Source organism: Pelophylax lessonae (genome assembly GCF_965119305.1).
Source record: "Pelophylax lessonae genome assembly, chromosome: 9".
Classification (NCBI taxonomy): Eukaryota; Metazoa; Chordata; class Amphibia; order Anura; family Ranidae; genus Pelophylax; species Pelophylax lessonae.
This window is the reverse complement of record NC_138776.1, coordinates 236,881,959-236,906,127: the sequence shown is the minus strand read 5'-3', so window position 1 is coordinate 236,906,127 and position 24,169 is coordinate 236,881,959.

Here is a 24,169-nt window from a genome sequence, read left to right as displayed (position 1 = left end):
TTTGTGGGGTACAGTGAACACAATCTTTGTGGGGTACAGTGAACACAATCTCATACTTCTGAAGATTTGAGGGTGCTGCCTGTTTCATCCTCCTCCTCCTCATCCATCCTTTTAGGGGTACAAACAATAGTAATTGGGGCCTAGTGTGCTTCTGTACGTGTGAAAAACATACACTTTTTTTTGATCATATTTCCTATTCCGCTATTCAATAAAAACCTTTGGGGATCAATTAAATTGCGGGATAGTCTGTGTCGGTACGTGTGAGATCCACCTTTCCAAGTTTTTGGGGTTCATCTCATACTTCTGAAGCTTTGAGGGTGCTGCCTGTCCCATACTCCTCCTCCTCCTCATCCATCCTTTTAGGTGTACAAACAATAGTAATTGGGGCCTAGTGTGCTTCTGTACGTGTGAGATACATACACTTTTTTTGATCATATTTCCTATTCCGCTATTCAATAAAAACCTTTGGGGATCAATTAAATTGCGGAATAGTCTGTGTCGGTATGTGTGAGATCCACCTTTCCAAGTTTTTGGGGTTCATCTCATACTTCTGAAGCTTTGAGGGTGCTGCCTGTTCCATACTCCTCCTCCTCCTCCTCCATCCTTTTAGGTGTACAAACAATAGTAATTGGGGCCTAGTGTGCTTCTGTACGTGTGAGATACATACACTTTTTTTGATCATATTTCCTATTCCGCTATTCAATAAAAACCTTTGGGGATCAATTAAATTGCGGGATAGTCTGTGTCGGTACGTGTGAGATCCACCTCTCCAAGTTTTTGGGGTTCATCTTATACTTCTGAAGCTTTGAGGGTGCTGCCTGTTCCATACTCCTCCTCCTCCTCATTCATCCTTTTAGGTGTACAAACAATAGTAATTGGGGCCTAGTGTGCTTCTGTACGTGTGAGATACATACACTTTTTTTGATCATATTTCCTATTCCGCTATTCAATAAAAACCTTTGGGGATCAATTAAATTGCGGAATAGTCTGTGTCGGTACGTGTGAGATCCACCTTTCCAAGTTTTTGGGGTTCATCTCATACTTCTGAAGCTTTGAGGGTGCTGCCTGTGGGGTGCAGTGAACAAAATCTTTGGGGGGTACAGTGAACACAATCTTTGTGGGGTACAGTGAACACAATCTTTGTGGGGTGCAGTGAAGACAATCCTTTTGGGGTGCAGTGAACACAATCTTTGTGGGGTACAGTGAACACAATCTTTGTGGGGTGCAGTGAAGACAATCCTTGTGGGGTGCAGTGAACAAAATCTTTGTAGGGTACAGTGAACACAATCTTTGTGGGGTACAGTGAACACAATCTTTGTGGGGTGCAGTGAACAAAATCTTTGTGGGGTACAGTGAACACAATCTTTGTGGGGTACAGTGAACACAATCTTTGTGGGGTGCAGTGAAGACAATCCTTTTGGGGTGCAGTGAACACAATCTTTGTGGGGTACAGTGAACACAATCTTTGTGGGGTGCAGTGAAGACAATCCTTGTGGGGTACAGTGAACACAATCTTTGTGGGGTGCAGTGAAGACAATCCTTTTGGGGTGCAGTGAACACAATCTTTGTGGGGTACAGTGAACACAATCTTTGTGGGGTGCAGTGAAGACAATCCTTGTGGGGTGCAGTGAAGACAATCCTTGTGGGGTACAGTGAACACAATCTTTGTGGGGTGCAGTGAAGACAATCCTTTTGGGGTGCAGTGAACACAATCTTTGTGGGGTGCAGTGAAGACAATCCTTGTGGGGTGCAGTGAAGACAATCCTTGTGGGGTGCAGTGAACAAAATCTTTGGGGGGTACAGTGAACACAATCTTTGTGGGGTACAGTGAACACAATCTTTGTGGGGTGCAGTGAAGACAATCCTTTTGGGGTGCAGTGAACACAATCTTTGTGGGGTACAGTGAACACAATCTTTGTGGGGTGCAGTGAAGACAATCCTTGTGGGGTGCAGTGAAGACAATCCTTGTGGGGTGCAGTGAACAAAATCTTTGGGGGGTACAGTGAACACAATCTTTGTGGGGTACAGTGAACACAATCTTTGTGGGGTGCAGTGAAGACAATCCTTTTGGGGTGCAGTAAACACAATCTTTGTGGGGTACAGTGAACACAATCCTTGTGGGGTGCAGTGAAGACAATCCTTGTGGGGTGCAGTGAACAAAATCTTTGGGGGGTACAGTGAACACAATCTTTGTGGGGTACAGTGAACACAATCTTTGTGGGGTGCAGTGAAGACAATCCTTGTGGGGTGCAGTGAACAAAATCTTTGTAGGGTACAGTGAACACAATCTTTGTGGGGTACAGTGAACACAATCTTTGTGGGGTGCAGTGAAGACAATCCTTTTGGGGTGCAGTGAACACAATCTTTGTGGGGTACAGTGAACACAATCTTTGTGGGGTGCAGTGAAGACAATCCTTTTGGGGTGCAGTGAACACAATCTTTGTGGGGTGCAGTGAACAAAATCTTTGTGGGGTACAGTGAACACAATCTTTGTGGGGTACAGTGAACACAATCTCATACTTCTGAAGATTTGAGGGTGCTGCCTGTTTCATCCTCCTCCTCCTCATCCATCCTTTTAGGGGTACAAACAATAGTAATTGGGGCCTAGTGTGCTTCTGTACGTGTGAAAAACATACACTTTTTTTTGATCATATTTCCTATTCCGCTATTCAATAAAAACCTTTGGGGATCAATTAAATTGCGGGATAGTCTGTGTCGGTACGTGTGAGATCCACCTTTCCAAGTTTTTGGGGTTCATCTCATACTTCTGAAGCTTTGAGGGTGCTGCCTGTCCCATACTCCTCCTCCTCCTCATCCATCCTTTTAGGTGTACAAACAATAGTAATTGGGGCCTAGTGTGCTTCTGTACGTGTGAGATACATACACTTTTTTTGATCATATTTCCTATTCCGCTATTCAATAAAAACCTTTGGGGATCAATTAAATTGCGGAATAGTCTGTGTCGGTATGTGTGAGATCCACCTTTCCAAGTTTTTGGGGTTCATCTCATACTTCTGAAGCTTTGAGGGTGCTGCCTGTTCCATACTCCTCCTCCTCCTCCTCCATCCTTTTAGGTGTACAAACAATAGTAATTGGGGCCTAGTGTGCTTCTGTACGTGTGAGATACATACACTTTTTTTGATCATATTTCCTATTCCGCTATTCAATAAAAACCTTTGGGGATAAATTAAATTGCGGGATAGTCTGTGTCGGTACGTGTGAGATCCACCTCTCCAAGTTTTTGGGGTTCATCTTATACTTCTGAAGCTTTGAGGGTGCTGCCTGTTCCATACTCCTCCTCCTCCTCATTCATCCTTTTAGGTGTACAAACAATAGTAATTGGGGCCTAGTGTGCTTCTGTACGTGTGAGATACATACACTTTTTTTGATCATATTTCCTATTCCGCTATTCAATAAAAACCTTTGGGGATCAATTAAATTGCGGAATAGTCTGTGTCGGTACGTGTGAGATCCACCTTTCCAAGTTTTTGGGGTTCATCTCATACTTCTGAAGCTTTGAGGGTGCTGCCTGTTCCATACTCCTCCTCCTCCTCCTCCATCCTTTTAGGTGTACAAACAATAGTAATTGGGGCCTAGTGTGCTTCTGTACGTGTGAGATACATACACTTTTTTTGATCATATTTCCTATTCCGCTATTCAATAAAAACCTTTGGGGATCAATTAAATTGCGGAATAGTCTGTGTCGGTACGTGTGAGATCCACCTCTCCAAGTTTTTGGGGTTCATCTTATACTTCTGAAGCTTTGAGGGTGCTGCCTGTTCCATACTCCTCCTCCTCCTCATTCATCCTTTTAGGTGTACAAACAATAGTAATTGGGGCCTAGTGTGCTTCTGTACGTGTGAGATACATACACTTTTTTTGATCATATTTCCTATTCCGCTATTCAATAAAAACATTTGGGGATCAATTAAATTGCGGAATAGTCTGTGTCGGTACGTGTGAGATCCACCTTTCCAAGTTTTTGAGGTTCATCTCATACTTCTGAAGATTTGAGGGTGCTGCCTGTTCCATACTCCTCTTCCTCATCCTCCCTTTAGGGTAGGAAAAAATTTAATCGGGCCTAGTCTGTGTTTGTACGTGTGAGATACACAGTTTTTTATCCTATTCCGCTATTCAATACACACCCTTTTGGTGTAAAAAACATTAAATTGCGGCATAGTTTGCATATTTGACTGTGAGATACACCCGTGCGATACTGTTGTTCTTTTGTTCTGCTATTCAATAAAGACCTTTCTAGGGCAAGATCTTAAATTTCAGAAATATGAGGAGAGCGTCAAATAGGGGCCGTGGCCTGGGTCGTGGTGCTGCTGCTAGAGCTCCTGTTGCAAGGAGAGGACGTGGTCGATCTGTGCCAGCTACACGCACAAGTGAAACACCTTCCTCAAGTGTGAGTAGGCGACAGAACCTGCAGCAGTATTTGGTAGGGCATCATACGCCTCTAGAAGTGATGAGGCCAGAACACGTAGAGGCGATAGTAGATTGGTTTGCTGCTGACAGTGCCTCCAGTTCCTTCACATTGTCTCCCACCCAGTCTACTGCAGAAAGGTCAGAGTTGGCACCTGCAGCCAATGTCCAACCGTCTTTCACCTCACCCCCTTGCAAATCAGGCAAGCAGTCTGAGCCCCAAGCCATACAGCAGTCTCTTATTCTTTTTGAGGACTCTGTCAGCAGGGTTTCCCAGGGCCATCCACCTAGCCCTGCCCCAGAAGTGGAAGAGATTGAGTGCAGCGATGCCCAACCACTTATTTCTCAAGATGAGTACATGGAAGGACCATCACAGCACGTCTCCGATGATGACGAAACGCAGGTGCCAACTGCTGCGGCGTTCAGCATTGTGGAGACCGACAGGGAGGGCAGGGGTGAAGACTGGGTGGAAGATGATGTGGAGGACGATGAGGTCCTCGACCCCACATGGAATGAAGGTCATGCAGGTGACCTGAGTATTTTGGAGGAAGAGGCGGTGGTCGCACAGAGCCACCAGCACAGCAGAAGAGGGAGCAGGGTGCAGAAGCGGAGCGGCCGTGCCCTAGACACTACGCCTGCTACTGCCCAACGCAGCAAGGGAACGAGCGCACCAAAGTCAGCTCAAAAGAGTTCTCTAGCGTGGAAGTTCTTTAGAAACAATCAGAGCCTGAAGCGAGGCATAAACCTTCTCAACCTGAGCACAACCTGCATGATCAGGCATCTAAGTGCAAAGCATGAGCTGCAGTGGAGTACACACCTTCAAAACCAAGAAACGTCTCTGGCTCATCCTGCTTCCTCTTCTGCTGCAGTCTCGGCCGCTCCAGCCACCTCTGTAGTCATACCGGCACCTGCCACCCCGCAAACAGACGATCTGTCAGCAACACCACCACCTGGGTCACCAACAACCATCTCCACAATGTCCCGTGGAAGTGTTCAGCTTTCCATCTCCCAAACACTTGAGAGGAAGAGGAAGTACCCCCCTACCCACCCGCGATCCCTGGCCCTGAATGCCAGCATTTCACAATTATTGGCCTTTGAAATGCTGTCATTCCGTCTGGTGGAGACGCCCAGTTTTAAAAAGCTTATGTCGGTGGCTGTCCCACAGTACGTCGTGCCCAGCTGCCACTACTTTTCCAGGCAAGCCATCCCTTCCCTGCACAACCAAGTGGGGGAAAAAATCAGGTGTGCACTGCGCAACGCCATCTGTGCCAAGGTCCACCTAACTACCGATACGTGGACCAGTAAGCACGGTCAGGGGCGTTATATCTCCCTAACGGCACACTGGGTAAATACAGTGGCGGATGGGCCTGAGGCGGATAGCAATTTGGCGCATGTCCTTCCACCACCGAGGATTGCAGGACGCTTCAGTTTGCCTCCTGTTCCTAACTCATCCTACTCCGCTACCTCATCCTCTACCGCCTCCTCATCCGGACAGCGTAATACCTTCACCACCAACTTCAGCACTGCCAGGGCTAAACGACAGCAGGCAGTTTTACAACTTGCCTGTTTGGGGGACAAACCACACACCGCGCAGGAGTTGTGGAGGAGCATGGAACAGCAGACAAATGAGTGGTTGCTGCAAGCGAGCCTCAAGCCTGGCCTGGTGGTGTGCGATAACGGGCGAAATCTCATAGCAGCTCTGGGCCTAGCCGGTTTGACGCACATCCCTTGCCTGGCGCATGTGCTGAATTTGGTGGTGCAGAGGTTCCTTAAAAACTACCCCGATATGTCAGAGCTGCTGCAGAAAGTGCGGGCCGTCTGTGCGCACTTTCGGCGTTCTCACCCTGCTGCTGCTCGCCTGGCAGCGCTGCAGCGTAACTTCGGCCTTCCCGCTCACCGCCTCATATGTGACGTGCCCACAAGGTGGAACTCCACCTTGCAAATGCTGCAAAGACTGTGCGAGCAGCAGCAGGCCATAGTGGAGTTTCAGCTGCAACACGCACGCGTCAGTCGCTCTGCGGAACAGCACCACTTCACCACCAATAACTGGGCCTCCATGCGAGACCTGTGTGCCTTGTTGCGCTGTTTTGAGTACTCCACCAACATGGCCAGTGGCAATGACGCCATTCTCAGCTTAACTATCCCACTTCTATGCCTCCTTGAAAAAACAATTCGGGCGATGATGGAAGAGGATGTGGCACAGGATGAGGAGGAGGAGGAGGAGGATGAAGAGGTAACATTTCAAAGGCTTTCAGGGCAGTCATTCGCAAGGGGCTCCGAGGGTGGGTTCCTGCACACACAAATGCCAGGGACACAATTGTCCAGCAGGGGCACAGTTCTGGAGGATGAGGAGGAGCTGGAGGAGGAGCTGGAGGAGGAGATGGAACCATGTTCACAGCAGGGTGGCACCCAGGCCAGCTCATGGCCATCACTGGTGCGTGGCTGGGGGGATACAGAGGACACGGACGATACACCTCCCACAGAGGACAGCCTTTCGTCGCCTCTGGGCAGCCTGGCACACATGAGCGATTACATGCTGCAGTGTCTCCACAACGACCGCCGAGTTGCCCACATTCTAACTTGTGCTGATTACTGGGTGGCCACGCTGCTGGATCCCCATTACAAGGACAACGTACCGTCCTTAATTCACTCACTGGAGCGCGATCGCAAGATGCGCGAGTACAAGCACACGCTGGTAGATGCGATGCTGCTGGCATTCCCATCTGACAGCGGGGCCACAGTGGAAGCACAAGGCAGAGGAGGAGGAGGAGGAGGAGGAGGTCGCCAACGCAACCAGAGCACCACCAGCACCTCAGAAGGCAGGGTTAGCATGGCCGAAATGTGGAAAAGCTTTGTCAGCACGCCACAACAAACAGCAGCACCAGCAGCTCAGATGGAACGTCTTAGCAGGAGGCAGCATTTTACCAACATGGTGGAGCAGTATGTGTGCACACGCCTACATGTAGTGAACGACGGGTCTGCCCCCTTCAACTTCTGGGTCTCCAAATTGGGCACATGGCCTGAGCTTGCCCTTTACGCCTTGGAGGTGCTGGCGTGCCCTGCAGCCAGTGTTTTATCTGAACGGGTATTTAGCACGGCTGGGGGCGTTATAACAGACAAGCGCAGCCGCCTGTCCAGAGACAATGTGGACAAGCTCACGTTCATTAAAATGAACCAGGCATGGATCCCACGGGACTTTTCCGTACCTTGTGCAGAATAGCAATGGATACCGACCTTACCCACCCATTGTTCAATTTTTGCTCTTTCTCACTCTTTTGGGGTGTACCCTCATTTAAAATTTGTGAAAAGATCAGTGTTGGCTACCTCGTCCTCCTCCTCAGGGCCAGATTAACGTAGGGGCTATTGGAGCTGCAGCTCCAGGCCCCTACCTTTTATATAGGCCCCGGGTTGGCCATATTCACTGTGACCGCTCTTCTGTCACTTGTAAACACAGAAGTCTGGCTTCTATGCTCGCTTCCCCAGGCAGCACCCTCAGAACCTCCCCACACAGCGCGAAGGCCTGACAAGGAGGGACAGTTGCCGATGCATGGATGTGTTTATGGGCTTCAGAGACAGCATCCCATGTTGAATTAGGCATGCATGGCTGCACCCTTCCTCCTCTGGGTGCATGCCAAGGCACAGCCCTTAAGGCCCTTCAAAATCCTCAGCACCAAGACCATGATGCTCTTAATCCGGCCCTGGTCCTCCTCCACCGCCGCTTCCACCTACACCGCCCATAGGTGTGCGCAGCCTATTGCATTAGGGTGTGCACCCCAAAGTTGAAATACACATGCATGTGTTTGCCTACATGTACATGGCCCCGATACATTACTCTCCCTGCTGGCAAAGAGAAATAGAGCAGAGCAGGTCCGAGGGAGATCTTTCCCATCTCCTCACTGGCAAACAGAGCGATAATGCTATGTGCCCTAGGTGATTAGGGTGTGCCCAGGTACACCCGGCACACCCTGTGCGCACGCCTATGACACCGCCACATCCACCACCACCTCAACCTCCCTCCTACTCCATATGGGCCTCGTCCTTCAGAGATGAAGAACATTGTTTTATTTTTCTGTTTTTTTTTTGTTGTTTTAAGTTATTTCCCTATCCACATTTGTTTGCAGAGCACTTGCCATGCTCTTAACTACGTTTTGCTGCCATTTGCAGCACTCTAGCCCTTTCCATTGGTGTTTTAGAGCCATTTTAGTGCCTTAAAGTTCGGGTCCCCATTGACTTCAATGGGGTTCGGTGTCCGGGAAAAGTTCGGTAAAAGTCCGGGACACGGACCCGGACTTTTTTTAAAGTTCGGCCGAACCCGTCGAACACGGACATCTAGGTGTCCGCTCAACCCTAGTCTTGATGTAAAATCCTGTATCCTTTTTGAGATTCACTGTACCCCACAAGCACACCTTCTTTTGCACATGCATCCCATTTTGTACGTTTTTCTTTTGGAATGTGTACATAGGCTTTACTTCCAAAAATTCTGATGTGTCTTAAAGAGGTTGTAAACTCGTTTAAAAATATTTTTTTTTTTTTACAACCTGCAAGAGAAAGACATAATGAGCTAGTATGCATCGCATACTAGCTCATTATGAAATACTTACCTTAGAACGAGCCCCCGCCGTGCCGCTCTCTTACCTGTATGACGGGCGACATGACATGTCGCCCGTCTTCCGGGATCGCGGCATCCGGTCATCTGATTGGCCGGAGCCGCGGTGACGTCACTCCCGCGCACGCGCGCGGGAGCCGACGGTCACGGCACGGGGCTCTGAAGGAACGGCACGATCAGCCGTTCCTTCAGAGCGCATGCGCCAGTGACGTCACTGGCTGCATTAAAGGTAAATATCTCCTAAACGGTGCAAGTTTAGGAGATATTTACAGTACCTATAGGTAAGCCTTATCATAGGCTTACCTATAGGTACAACTTCCTGAGGAGGGTTTACTTCCTCTTTAAATCTGGTTTCCTTTTGTTCCACAGTTCATATGGAGTTTTTGTTGTTGCTTTTCCCGGCAAACGATTTTGAAGATAACATGCAGTTGTGATAGCTTCTCCCCAGTATGTAGTTGGCATATCAGCATCAAATAGCATGCTCCTCCCACTTTCACACAGTGTGCGGTTCATTCTCTCTGCAACTCCATTTTGCTCTGGGTTATATGGAACTGTTGTCTGGAACATAATTCCATGCTTCCTGAGAATGGCTTGTGTTTTACCACTTGTATATTCTGAGCCATTATCTGTTTGTAGTACTCTGGGCATTCCGCCAAAAATATTATTTACTTGAGCGAGATACTCTTCTAATTTCTCTGGCACTTCATGCTTAGGCCCCATGCACACGGGACGTTTTTAACGCTGCTGTAAGCAGCGTCAGGCGTTTTCTTTTTGCAGCCTAAAAACGCCCCTCCATGTTATTCTATGGCCTCATGCACACTCAGACGTTTTTGAGCTGTAAGTGGCTTAGGCGTTTTTAGGCTGCAACAAGAACCCACCACCTGCGCGTTCTGAGGACCAGCGTTACAGCGTTAAAAACGCCTGACGCTGCTAAAAGCTGAATAACTTTGCTATAACGTTGCTTAACGTGCGTTAAGCCACGTTATACGTTTTTTTTTCTTCCATTCAAAATCAATGGTTCCCTATGGGAGCCTATTGATTTGAATGGAGGTCGCACCGCAACACCGCAAGTCGGATCCGACTTGCGGGGTGACTTGCGCTGTGGGAATCCTGAGGGGGAACTCCACGCCAAAATGTGAAAAAAACGGCGTGGGGTCCCCCCCCCAAGGTTCCAAACCAGGCCCTTCGGGTCTGTTATGGAATTTGAGGGTAGCCCCATGCCGAAAAAACGGCGTGGGGTCCCCCCCAAAATCCATACCAGACCCTTATCCGAGCATGCAGCCCCGCAGGCCAGGAAAGGGGAGGGGACGAGCGAGCGGCCCCACCCCCCCTGGACCACACCAGGCCACATGCCCTCAACATGGGGGGGTGTTGGTGCTTTGGGGCAGGGGGAGCTCTGCACCCCCCACCTCAAAGCACCTTGCCCCCATGTTGATGAGGACAAGGGCCTCATCCCCACAACCCTGGCCGGTGGTTGTGGGGGTCTGCGGGCAGGGGGCTCATCGGAATCTGGAAGCACCCTTTAACAAGGGGGCCCCCCAGATCCCGGACCCCCTCCCTATGTGAATGGGTATGGGGTACACTGTACCCCTACCCATTCACCCCATAAAAGGCAGTGTATGGAAATAACGACAAGAGACGTTTTGGAAAGTTTATTAAAAATCTTCATCCGACTCTTCTTGTCTTCTCCTCTCCGGGGTCTTCTCCGGGGTCTTCTGCTCTTTTGCTGTCCGCCCTTCTTGTCTTCTCCTCTCCGGGGTCTTCTGCTCTTTTGCTGTCCCCCTCTTCTTGTGTTCTTCTCTCCGGGGTCTTCTGCTGTCCCCTCTTCTGCTGTCCTCTCTTCTTTTCTTCTCCTCTCCGGTCTTCTGCTCTTTTGCTGTCGGCTGTCGGCTGTCGGCTGTCTTCTTCCTCCGGTCCTCCTCCTCCGACGTCTCCGCTGATTATGCCTATCTCCGGTCTCTTCAGCTTATTATATAGCCATTAGGGGCGTGGCCCCGATGACGTCATCGGGAGGCCCCGCCCCCCTCATGTCACAGATGACGTCATCTGTGACATGAGGGGGCGGGGCCTCCCGATGACGTCATCGGGGCCACGCCCCTAATGGCTATATAATAAGCTGAAGAGACCGGAGATAGGCATAATCAGCGGAGACGTCGGAGGAGGAGGACCGGAGGAAGAAGACAGCCGACAGCCGACAGCCGACAGCAAAAGAGCAGAAGACCGGAGAGGAGAAGAAAAGAAGAGAGGACAGCAGAAGAGGGGACAGCAGAAGACCCCGGAGAGAAGAACACAAGAAGAGGGGGACAGCAAAAGAGCAGAAGACCCCGGAGAGGAGAAGACAAGAAGGGCGGACAGCAAAAGAGCAGAAGACCCCGGAGAAGACCCCGGAGAGGAGAAGACAAGAAGAGTCGGATGAAGATTTTTAATAAACTTTCCAAAACGTCTCTTGTCGTTATTTCCATACACTGCCTTTTATGGGGTGAATGGGTAGGGGTACAGTGTACCCCATACCCATTCACATAGGGAGGGGGTCCGGGATCTGGGGGGCCCCCTTGTTAAAGGGTGCTTCCAGATTCCGATGAGCCCCCTGCCCGCAGACCCCCACAACCACCGGCCAGGGTTGTGGGGATGAGGCCCTTGTCCTCATCAACATGGGGGCAAGGTGCTTTGAGGTGGGGGGTGCAGAGCTCCCCCTGCCCCAAAGCACCAACACCCCCCCATGTTGAGGGCATGTGGCCTGGTGTGGTCCAGGGGGGGTGGGGCCGCTCGCTCGTCCCCTCCCCTTTCCTGGCCTGCGGGGCTGCATGCTCGGATAAGGGTCTGGTATGGATTTTGGGGGGGACCCCACGCCGTTTTTTCGGCATGGGGCTACCCTCAAATTCCATAACAGACCCGAAGGGCCTGGTTTGGAACCTTGGGGGGGGACCCCACGCCGTTTTTTTCACATTTTGGCGTGGAGTTCCCCCTCAAGATTCCCACAGCGCAAGTCACCCCGCAAGTCGGATCCGACTTGCGGTGTTGCGGTGCGACCTCCATTCAAATCAATAGGCTCCCATAGGGAACCATTGATTTTGAATGGAAGAAAAAAAAACGCTGCTAAAAGCAACGTGGCAAAACGTGCAATGACGCCAATGGAAAAAGCTACTGAAAGCACGTTTTTACAGCTGCTTTTTCCGGCGTCAGAACTAACTTTGACGTACGTTTTTTCTAACGCCCTGTGTGCATGGGGCCTTATTGTGAAGTAGAAATACGGTGGTATATCTGGAGTAATCATCAATGAAGGTCAGGAGGTACTTTTTCTTTCCTGGAGTCATAGTTTTCATTGGACCACAAAGATCTGAATGTATTAAGTCCAGAGGTTTTTGGGATTTGCTGTTGGTCTGCTTGGGAAAAGGTGTCCTTGCCATTTTTCCTTTAATACAGCTGGTACAAATCATTATGTGATCACATGGATTAATCTTAATACCACTTGCATAGTTATTCTCAACTATTTTCTTTATTGTATCAGAATTTCTGTGCCCCAGTCGTCTGTACCAAGTGTGGATGCAGTTTGAATGTTTATCCACTTTGGCTATTTTAACCATTTCACTGCAGTTCAGCTGATAGAGTTCATCTATGATGTTAGCCTTTGCAAGCAAGCAATCCCCTTTTGTTATGATACAACTGTCACCCTGAAATGTGACTACATTGCCTTGGTTAGTGAGTTTCTTTACTGACAAAAGGTTGCTTTCAAGATCTGGCACATACAGAACATTCCTCATATGGATCTTTTTAGTGATATCTGGAGAGATAGGACAGTATAGAAAGCCATCTCCTATTCCCACTGATTTCATAAATTGTCCATTAGCTGTAGTTATCCCTTCTGTTTTGCTTTCATCAAGCTGAGTGAAGAAACTTCGGTCATTTGTCATGTGACTTGTAGCACCTGAGTCCACACACCATGCTTGCACAGAGGTGACACCATTTTTGGATCCGAATGCATACTCCTTTGTTTCTATGACATTCTTAGCTTGTTGTAATGCACTTTGTTTTTGCATTCTAGCTTTCCAGATTCTACAATCTGCTTTTAGGTGTCCTGGTTTCTTGCACACAAAGCATTCCCGCTTTTCTGGCTGCACATTACTGTGTTTATTTTTGAATTTTGTCTTTAAAGCTGTCTCTGAACACACACTCACATTACTCATGCTTTCAGTTTTGCGCTTGTATTCATCCACAAGCTTGCCTTTAACATATTCCAGTGTCAGATCATCATCTGGACGTGCATCTAGTGCTGTGACAAGTGTCTCATAACTTTCAGGAAGTCCACTTAACCACTTTACTACCAGTCACGTAACCTCTACGTGATCAGACTTTGCGGGGTTATACCGGGATGATGCCTCTAGCTAGAGGCATCATCCCGGTACCGTTGTTTGAAGCCGACGGTCGGCTTTCCGTCGGTAACGATCGATGCGGCTCGGGAGCCGCTCGATCGTTACCCGGGGGGGCGGGAGGGGACGCCCCCCCCCTCCCGCCGCCTTCCGCGGCTTTGCTCGGGGCTACCGTCCCACCGGGAGCCCCGAGCACCCAGCCGGCACGTCCGCCGGCTGGATGGAGTCCCGATGAATGCCGGAAACGGCATCGATCGGGTCTCCGATGACGTAACCCGGAGGCGGCGTCCATGACGTCACGTCCGGGTTACTGTGCTGCAAAAGGCGGCAGATTTGAAAAACGGCTGTATGCAAAAATGCCGTTTTCGGCGTTTTGCATACAGGGAAGTGTAGTGGAGGGGTCTAGGGTCTTTTAGACCCTCGATCCCTCCATAAAGAGTACCTGTCACGACATATTGCTGTCACCAGGGATGTTTACATTGCTTGTGACAGCAATAAAAGTGATCAGATTTTTTTTTTTTTAAAAACCTGTAATAAAGTTTAAAAAAAAAGAAAAAATAAATAGGAAAAAAAAAAAAAAAAAAAAATTTAGCCGTCCCCGTCACCGTTAGCTCGCGCACAAAAAAAAACGTATACGCAAGTCGAGCCGCAAATGAAATCGCTGTTCAAACCACACATGTGAGGTATCGCCGCGATCGCCAGAGCGTGGGCAATAATTAAAAAAAAAGAGCTACACTCTAACTCTAAACTGGTAACCGTTAAATAAATTTAAAGCGTCGCAGATTGAGATCTCTATTGACCGTAGTTTGTCGCCATCCCACGGGGGGGCGCAATTTTAAACCGTAACATGTTTGGTATCTATTTACTCGGCGTGACATCATCTTTCACAATATACAAAAAAAATGGGCTAACTTTACTGTTTAGTATTTTTTAAATGCAGTGAAATGTGATTTTTCAAATTTTTTCCAAAAAAATGGCGTTTTAAAGACCGCTGCGCAAATACCGCGTGACAAAAAATTTTGCAATGACCGACATTTTATTCTCCAGAGTCTTTGCTAAAAAAATATATATAATGTTTGGGGGTTCTAAGTAGTTTTCTAGGAAAAAATACTGGTTTTAACTTGTGAACAAAAAGTGTCCGAAATAGGGCTGGGGCTAAAGTGGTTAATAACAGTGCTGCAACATGGAAATCTTTTATTTCTTCTCCAATCCCTCTCAGTCTCTCCACCATCTCTAAGGTCTGTCTTATATAGTCCTGCATGTCCTGGTCTTTCTGTAGCTTAGTCTGATAGAGCTTTCTGATTAAATACAGTTTATTGCTGAGATTAACTCTTTCATGTGCTTTCTGTAACTCTTCCCACATGTCTTTAGCAGTCTGACAGTTACATATATGTATGATTTGATCATCATCTATGCACAGGGAGATCGTGCTCTGTGCTTTCTGATCTCTGTCTAACCACTCCTCTGTGGGCTGTGCAGGTCTTGATTCATTTATACATGTCCACGTACCTTCTCTTATAAGCAGCATTTTCATCTTGAATTTCCAAGATTGGTAGTTCTGATTTGTCAGATTTGCAATGGAGAACTTTGCTGAGGGGATGGCAGCAGCCATTTCTGCTGTTTGTCTTTCTGTTGCTGTCTCTTGTACTCACTTGCTTTAGCTCACTGTATCTGGCTATATCCAGCGGTAATCTGTATTATATCCTGGGCTTCTGTAACATGTCCTGGGCCCATAACCTGTTAGATATAACCTTTTGGGGCTAAAACAATTCACAGGCAGACAGTCTGTTGTTTCACTGAACACTGCTTCCTGTTCTGAGCAGGAACTCTTCTTTATTACTCTTTGAGGCATAGACAAAACATGAACTCACAAATGTAACACTGCCATCCAGTGGTCATACAATGTAATAGGCACACAACAATGACATATAGTATTTGTTGCTGATATAATACAAACCTTGTATGCTAACAACTTCTCCAACTATGAACCAACCTAAATCTAAAAATTGTGCATAAGGTACGTTATGGGGTTCGTTAATCTGCTCACCCAGCTTGTGCACCCTGAGAATCTCTCTCCCTAGCAAGAGAAGTAGTTGGGCATTAGGGTCAAGTGTGGGAATCTTATCTGTTAAGGTTTGCAGGTGAAGGAAATGCTGTGTAATCTTAGTTGTTGTTATTTCCGAGCTGTCATCAGGCATCATGTCACATTGAATGCTGGTGGGAAATTTTACGTGTGTTTTCCCATCAACAGACTAAACAGTGAAGTTGGGTGCCCTGCATCCTGTTTTTTCCATAGTACCTGAGCATGTTTTTAGTGTGTAAGAAAATGTTTCACCACTAATGTTGAACACAATAAAGAACTTTGACTTGGCTGATGAGCAATTCCTTTGATCATCTAACACTGCATACATTTTCACAGAACAGTCAGGTTTGTTAAAGGGGTATACAGTCACTAAACAAATCTTGGAACATGATCTGGGCCTCGTCCCTTCTGCACAAACCTCGATACACTTGGATACAACAGTTGATGGGGTAAGTTCATCTTCCTCCCCGCCTTGCTCTTTGTTGGTTACTGGAGTCTCTGTTGTCCAAGGGGCTGGACCTGGATGCAGTCCCAAGGTATATGGTCGCTACTGCACTCTCTGCATCTTAAATTGTCCTTGCAGTCTTTAGTAATGTGTTTGGTGAATGCACAATATCTGAAGCAGATAGCATCTTTCAGGTAAGCTTTACGTACATCAATGTGCTTGCTTCTGAATCCATGGCACTTTGACAGTGGGTGTGGCCTTTTTATGGATTGGGCATGAACTGCCTGGGTCCATGGACTTCTTTTCAGAGTTGTTAAGCTGTACAGCTGCATCAGTGGCTGACACCTCTGTCTTTCTGACTGACACCAATGGTCTGTTACCATGCTTTGCTCCTATGTTCTCTGTGTTTGCTGACATCTGATTACTGCATGTCAAGAATATGAAGCTTGGGTCATTTCTAGGTTTTGTAGGATATAATATACTATAAGTATATCCCTTGCGCCAAATGGACCACAGGCTGGATCTGGGTAGTAAATAAAGTGAATATGCAGCTGCTATAGTAAATGGTGCAAAGTGATTGTGTATAGCCTCAAATGTAGGGGCTACCTATAGCACTTGCTTTATAATAAGTTAATACTTTAAATAATAATAAATGTACCCCAAAAGTGCGAAACAGCGCATCAATATTGCAAATAAGACCAAGATTACAAAATTAATATAATCCAATGCAATTATAAAGTGTGGGGGACGTGCTACTGTCCAACTAGTGCTCCAAGAAGTTCATAATGAAAAGTTCATAAGGTGACTTTCGTGTAGACAGTTCAAAATATATCCTCAATGAATTATAAGGTGCAGGTGCTGTGTGCCCAGCTTCCAGATTTAGGCTTTATCGGTCTCCACCGTGAAGGGTAATAGAAAAACTATCTCACCAGAGGGAATGGGCCTTATGGCACTAAGACCAGACCATGCTTGTTTGGCCACCAGGACCAGGATGGATCCCGCTTTGGGGTGTGATACCCCAGCTATCAGCCCGCACTCCTTTCCATCCATCATCCGACCGGTTGGGGGATAAAGAAGAGAGCTCCAGATGGTGTATTACTGTTAAAAAGTAATTTATGATTAAATGATAAAGCATGATAAAAACAATAAAATTCATCACAGTCGGAGCTCTGGAGTGGAAAGCGGTGATTACGGTATTGCGTTCCACTCCCACGCTCCCATGATGTCACAGCGTAATGTCGTGATGTCACAACCGTTGACATCACTTCCTGGTATCCGTGGAATGCACACTAGTCGGTGTACCCGGAAGAGCTGTACTCTGGTCGTGCAAGCCATCTTTTTTTATGCGTTTCTCCTATAGGAATTCTGTAAGTTTTACAATTATGGGCAAATAAAAACCATTAATATGGACTTCACTATGTGGGCTATTTGTTTTCTTTGAGCTGCTCAAGATATGGGACAAAGTGATCTTAGGAACAGAGTACCATCATCAAGGGGACCTTGTTCGTTTTTGTATCTGTTTCAAGCTCATTTGACCCTCAGACTGAAATAGCTGAGGGTCCATCATTTCTGGTGAGTGGGGATACAGTAGGGGAGTGAAGCAACCGCACTGGCTGTTTTTTTTTTTTTTTTTTTTTTTGAAGCACTCCAAGCACCTTTATATTATTAACTACATTGCAATTTGTATGGACTTTTTTTTAGCACTAATTGCACCTTTTAGAGTTATTGCACAATTTATGGATTATTTTTTTACAAGCAGTAGTGCACTTTTTTCATCCATCAATTTATATATTTCTTAATATATATTATATAAAATATTCTATACTTATTTATGCACATCATTTAATATGTTTTATGATCATCAATGTTAATTTTTATTGTAAGCGCTGTTTTTTATTGCTAGTCATTGTGCTCACAAAGGCAACAGAAAATTGCACATCACAGATCTCTGTAAATTCCATCCAATGTATCAACATGTATGGGTATAACAGTCACTAAAGACCCATGTTGGCTGACGCGTTTCAAGGAATTCCTCTTCTTCCTCTCCTCCAGAGTGGCTCTGAAGAAGAGGAATTCCTCAAAACGCGTCAGCCCACATATGTCTTCAGTGACTGTTATACCCATACATGTTGATACTTTGGATGGAGTTTGCAGAGATCTGTGATGTGCAATTTTCTGTTGCCTTTGTGAGTACAATACTTACCGTGTTTTTATTCAATAAATTATTTGTCTCGGGATAGTGAATAGACTTAAAAGCATATGTGTATCAAAGGGAGAAAGAAGAAGAGCTTCACTGGTTTTCTTCTGGAAGCTAAAATTTCACTGCAGTGGTGAGTGGGAAATCTTTATTAGTGTAGCACCCTCCTAGGTAGGTGCTAGGTAAACACATATGTGGCCTTGTCTGCTTATCAGGAGGGCCGGATCTATTAGTTTAGCCTGTCACATGTTTCCAGGTGTGATTCATTGGGTCTGAGGGAGTGTCCCCACTGTAGCCAATGAGGGAGCTCATTGGACAATGGAGGAAACCCAGCCAGTGGCACACTCTGTTTTATGTCAGTTCCAGTGGGAGGGCATTCCTGCAATGCATCCTGGGATTGCATATATATAGGAAGCGAGCATGTGACAGGGCGTCTTTTGGTGGGAGCATCAGTCCCAGGAGGAGGTGACGGCTGTCTCTCCTCCTGTCAGAGAGTGAAGGGGGTCCAGGCAGTCGGCCTACGGGGACCAGAGGTTGAGCTGTGCTGCAGAGAGGGATCCAGAGTGTTGCTGACCGAGTGGAGCTGCTGGGCAGAAGTCTTCAGGAAAAACAGTATCGTGAGTACTCGAGATCTGCCCAGGGGGTCTGCCTAGGCAAGGGCACCACTCCATAAGGTCAAGGGGATCCAGGAGCCAGCTAACCAGTAGTATTGGCAGTGAAAGGGGGTGCCAAGTGTTTAAAGCCCTGAAGATAGAGAAGTGAAAGGGGCGCCAGTGTGGGCCCTGAAGCATTCAGCAGTGCAGCAAAGGTGTACAAGTAGCTACCTCAGGCGAGAGTACCTCAGGAAGCTAAAAGGGACTTCCATAGTAAAAAGTGAAGTTACAGCATCAATTCAGCGTTAACCGGCATTCGGCCAGCGTTGACCAGCATCAAGCCAGGGCTAATCAGCGTCAAGCAGCATTTATGCAGATTCCCCATCAAGTTGTGTGTAGTTCAATTGCAGGTATATCCCACTCATCCCTTCTCCCATCAAAGTTCCTAAATAAGCCTAAAAACCCAAAGATACTGGACCGGTTCTTGTCTCAGTGCTCACACTTGGAGAAACATGTTCAAAGGTACTTTTGTTGCACCCGGTGACCCAGGGGGACCCACAGCCAGCACCTATGCTGGGAAATGTGCTACATTAGCAAATACGAATCACTTTCTGTTCTTTATTGAACAGAATAATAAAATAGGCTGCAATTAGAGATAGGCTTGATGTTCGACTCGAACATTGGGTGTTCGTGTGTTCGCCCGCCGATGATCACCCCATAATGCACTGCAGTGCATTAAATGCTTGTGATTGGCCAAAGCATGCACCTGACCTGTATGCTTTGGCCAATCACAGCACAATGTCCTGTCAGAGCCATGATTGTCCAAAGGCAGGGTACCTTTAGCCAATCATGGCTCAGGGGCTAAGTCCACGCCCCACATTATACAAGGCTGCTGCTTACACAGCAGCCGTGTATAGTGTGTAGTATAGAGATTAGGCAGGTAGTTAGTGGATAGTGAGTTGAGTTAGTTTAGTGCAGTCAGTGAAGTGTTCAGGCATACCCCACTTTTAAAATGTATGGATATGTTGTAGTCGCCAATGTTAAAGACAGTGCTATGCCAATCTGAGCAAGATTTCCCATAGATGCCAATGTTAAAAAGGGGGAGCAGTGCCATGCCAAGCTGACCAATATGTCCCATAGATGCCAATGAGCACTGAAAGCTGAAAATTGGTCTAGACAGGAAGAGGGTTAAAGTGGTTAAGGGGAACCCTATGACAGAATTAAAAAAAAAAAAAAAAAAGCATGGGGTCCCCACCAAAATCTATACCAGGCCCTTTGGGTCTAGTATAGATTTAAAGGGGAACCCCACGCCAATTTTTTTTTTTTTTTAAAAATGGCGTGGGGTCCCCCCCAAATACCATACCAGACCCTTATCCCAGCATGCAGCCTGGCAGGCCAGGATAGGGGGGGACGAGCGAGCGTCCCCCCTCCTGAACCATACCAGGCGGCTTGCCCTCAACATGGGGAGGGTGCTTTCAACATGGGGATGTTGATGGGGACAAGGGCCTCTTCCCAAAAATCCTGGGCTGTGGTTTTGGGGGTCTGGGGGGGTTATCGGAATCTATAAGCCCCCTTTAATAAGGGGGCCCCCAGATCCCGGCCTCTCCGTGTGAAAAAAAACAAAAAAGTGTGCAAACCACATATGACAGTTTTTGACAAGTCCTTTATTCAAAAATAAAAAAATAGTGTCCCTCGATGTAAATCTATCACCAATCATGACGCTCGCTGCACCCGTAAAATAGAAAAATATTCAAAGACGCTTCCACCTCTTCAGAGGCGTCCTGCCGAATGATGCTCTTGAGATTTGACAGCTCTTTTATAGGCAAGGGGTGGGGCCACTCGGTTACATCACCCGTTGGCACCACCCCCTTGTGACTTCACATGATGTCACGTCAGACGGGGGCGTTACCAATGTGTGGCCCCGCCCCTTGCCTATAATAGAGCTGTCAAACCTCAAGAGCGACATTTAGCGGGATGCCTCTGAAGAGACGGAAGCGTCTTTGAATTTTTTACATTTTGCGGGTGTGGCGAGGATGGATTTTTATATTGAGTGACACTATTTTTTTATTTCTATTTTTTAATAAAGGACTGTCAAAAACTGTCTTTTGTGTTTATTTTTTTGTACACTTTTTGGTGAATGGGTAGGGGTATGATGTACCCAATACCCATTCACATAGGGGGGCGGGATCTGAGGGCCCCTTGTTAAAGGGGGCTTCAGATTCCGATAAGGCCCCCACCAGCAGACGCCCACAACCACAAATCAGGGTTGTCGGGAAGAGGCCCCTGTGCTCTCCCCCCCCATCCTGGCCTGTCAGGCTTTCTGCTCAGAAAAGGGTCTGGTATGGAATTTGGGGGGGGACCCCACACCGTTTTTTTCATCTGTATTGCCGGGAGCCGACAATACATTACGGCCCTCCTGCGCGAACCAACGTAGGTATACATCGGTCACGCGCCTGCAGCTAGGGGGCAAGCGCGTGCTTCTGGCGCTGCGCTCCCGCCTCCACTCGACAGCGGGGATTCTGATGCATGGGGCAGGTGGCTCCGATCTCTACCTGACACCCGCGATTGCTCCCCGCTGAGAGAGAGGAACGGTCAGCTGTTGTAAACACAGCTGACCGTTCTTCTCTTTGGAATGATCACAGAGCTCCTGTGATCATTCTATGTAGAATCACATGTCTCTGTGATCATTTCACAAGCCATGCCCCAGCATACAGTTAGAAACACGCCCCTAGGCACACATTTAACCCCTTGATCACCCACTGTGTTAACCCCTTCCCTGCCAGTGTCATTATTACAGTAACAGTGCATATTTTTAGCACTGATTACTGTAGTAATGTCACTGGTCCCCCCAAAAGTGTCAAAAATGTCAGTCAGGGGTCCGATCTGTCCGCCACAATCCCGCAAAAAATCACAGATCGCCGCCATTACTACAAAAAAAAAAAAAAAAAATTACATAAATCTTTCCCGTAGTTAGTAGACGCGATAACTTTTGCGCAAACCAATCGAAATACGCTTATTGCAATTTTTTTTACCAAAAATATGTAGCAGAAAACAAATTGGCCTAAAATGTTAAAAAATGTTGATTTTTTAAAAAAATACATTTTTTGGAATGTTATATAGCAGAATGTGAAAAATATATATATTTTTTTTTCAGAATTGTCGCTTTTTTTGTTTATCGCGCAAAAACTAAAAATTGCACAGGTGATCAAATACCACCAAAAGAAAGCTCTGTTTGTGGGAAAAAACGGACATCAATTTTATTTGGGTACATCGTAGCACAACCGCACAATTGTCCGTTAAAGTAGCGCAGTGCCGAATCGCAAAATAGGGCCTGGTCATTTGGGTGCAAAACCTTCCGGTCCAAAAGTGGTTATTAGAGTTCTCATGTTGGCTAGAACTTTTCCCCTGTTCGAGATGTTCTGGTGAGAACCGAAAAGTTTTATAGGTTGAACTAGATGGATTTGTCTTTTTTTTTAATCTATGTAACTTTGAACAACTAATAGATGGCTCCCTACTCAACACAATGATGTGATATACAGAATCGTCAATATAAAATAAAGGCGCAGCACTACATCACAGTATTTCCACCACTAATTATACCTTTTGCAGAAAACAAACATATATAAAGACATAAATGACTGCAATGTGGAGGAGTGTTGGTATGAACTGAATTGGTGAAAAAGTGAAGAATACAAGTGTTTTTTATTAGAGACTTTATTTAATGATTACGTTCGATGTTTACATTCAATTTCTTCAATTTATTATGATTGTTGCTTATAATATAAAACACAAAAGGGGCTCAGCGCTGGTTCACACTGGCGCGACGCTACTTTCAGGGGCGACCTCCGAGATCGCGGTGCGAGCAGCGCGCCGCGACCTCGGAGCGGCCGCCACAGACTTCATAACATTGAAGTCTATGGCGGTCGCCTCCTGGTCGCCCCAAAGAAGCTCTGGACCCTTTTTCTAGGTCGGAGCGACTTGTGTCGCTCCTATTAGAACGGGTCCGTAGCTTCCCTATGGGAGGCGACCTGCGGCGACCTGTGAGGCGACCAGGTCGCCTCACAGGTCGCCCTAGTGTGAACCGGGGCTTAGGGTATATTTTTAGTGATAAAAAAACAACGTACAAAAAATTCAGCCCAGCGCTCACTCCGAATGGGAAGACTGGCGTGCTGCTCTCCTCAGGCAGGGAACTCCAAAGCGGGTACATAGAATAGAAAGGAAGAGGAGGCGCAAACACCTAGTGCATTACCCGTGGTCAATGTAGCTAATATTTAATAAAAAATGCCAAATGCATACTCACAGACATAAAGATAATAACATGTTACAAGAATCCACCATGTGTGAACTGGAACAAGTCCTTCAGTCAGGACCGCTAACGCGTTTCGGGGGTCAGGCCCCCTTCCTCAGAGCTGGTCTTACCACATGCAGATCACAAATATATATAACAGCTTTAATTGCATCAGTTCAATCCCCCTCCCTCCCTCCTCCCTTTAGGAAAACGAGGGCGGGACCATCCAGTGCTTCTAATAATGGCTCTCTCAGCCTTATGTGAAAGTTAACCCCTTGCTCATCTTGGTCTGAAAGATCATAATGTGCCCATCAGAAAGTGTGCATATATGGGCCAATGAGTCAGGAGTGAAACCGTTAGGATGACTATTGTTATTGGTATATGTATGTTCATATATGCATGTTCAGAGTGGACACTTGTTAGCAGGAAGCTGGATGGTTTACAACATATTAGGGAGATTGCATACACTTCGTACATACCCCGCCATGATTACTGGCCCATATCCTCCTGTTCTATGTAGCAGCGGCATCGGTGGTGTAAATGTTTCCCCCTGTTGTGTACATGTGTCCGCAGCTTCCTGTTCGGGATCGGCGTTGGTCCCGGGTCTCAGGACGCTCACCCGCCACTCTGCGCCCTGGGACCCGTGTCAACATACTTCCGGGATCGTGATGCAATGTGAGGCCCGCCCCTGCTGGTTGCCGTGGGAACCTGTAAACGTTCTCCACTCGTTTGGCATTAACTGCCGCCACCTAGCGGCTGCAGTAATGTACTGCACCCTGAAGATGTAATCTCGCATAGCTATGTTAGTGCGAGTTTGCCTCAAGAAAAAGGCCCCAAACGTAGGGGTAGGAGGAAAAGTTCCCTTTCCATCACTGTAACCGCTGGCTATGCAGGGATAATATTCTCCAACCCGGAGTCCAATAACAATGCATAAACATGTCATCAATCCAATCGTGGATTGACCGTGTGCATGAATGGTGTGCATATACCCATATATATAGATATATACACACTCGTATACATAGTTACATAGTTACATAGTTACATAGTTACATAGTTAGTGAGGTTGAAAAAAGACATGAGTCCATCCAGTTCAACCTATGATGTGTGTGTGTGTTTGCTTTTAGCCGTACATTGTATACCCCTGTATGTTGTGGTCTTTAAG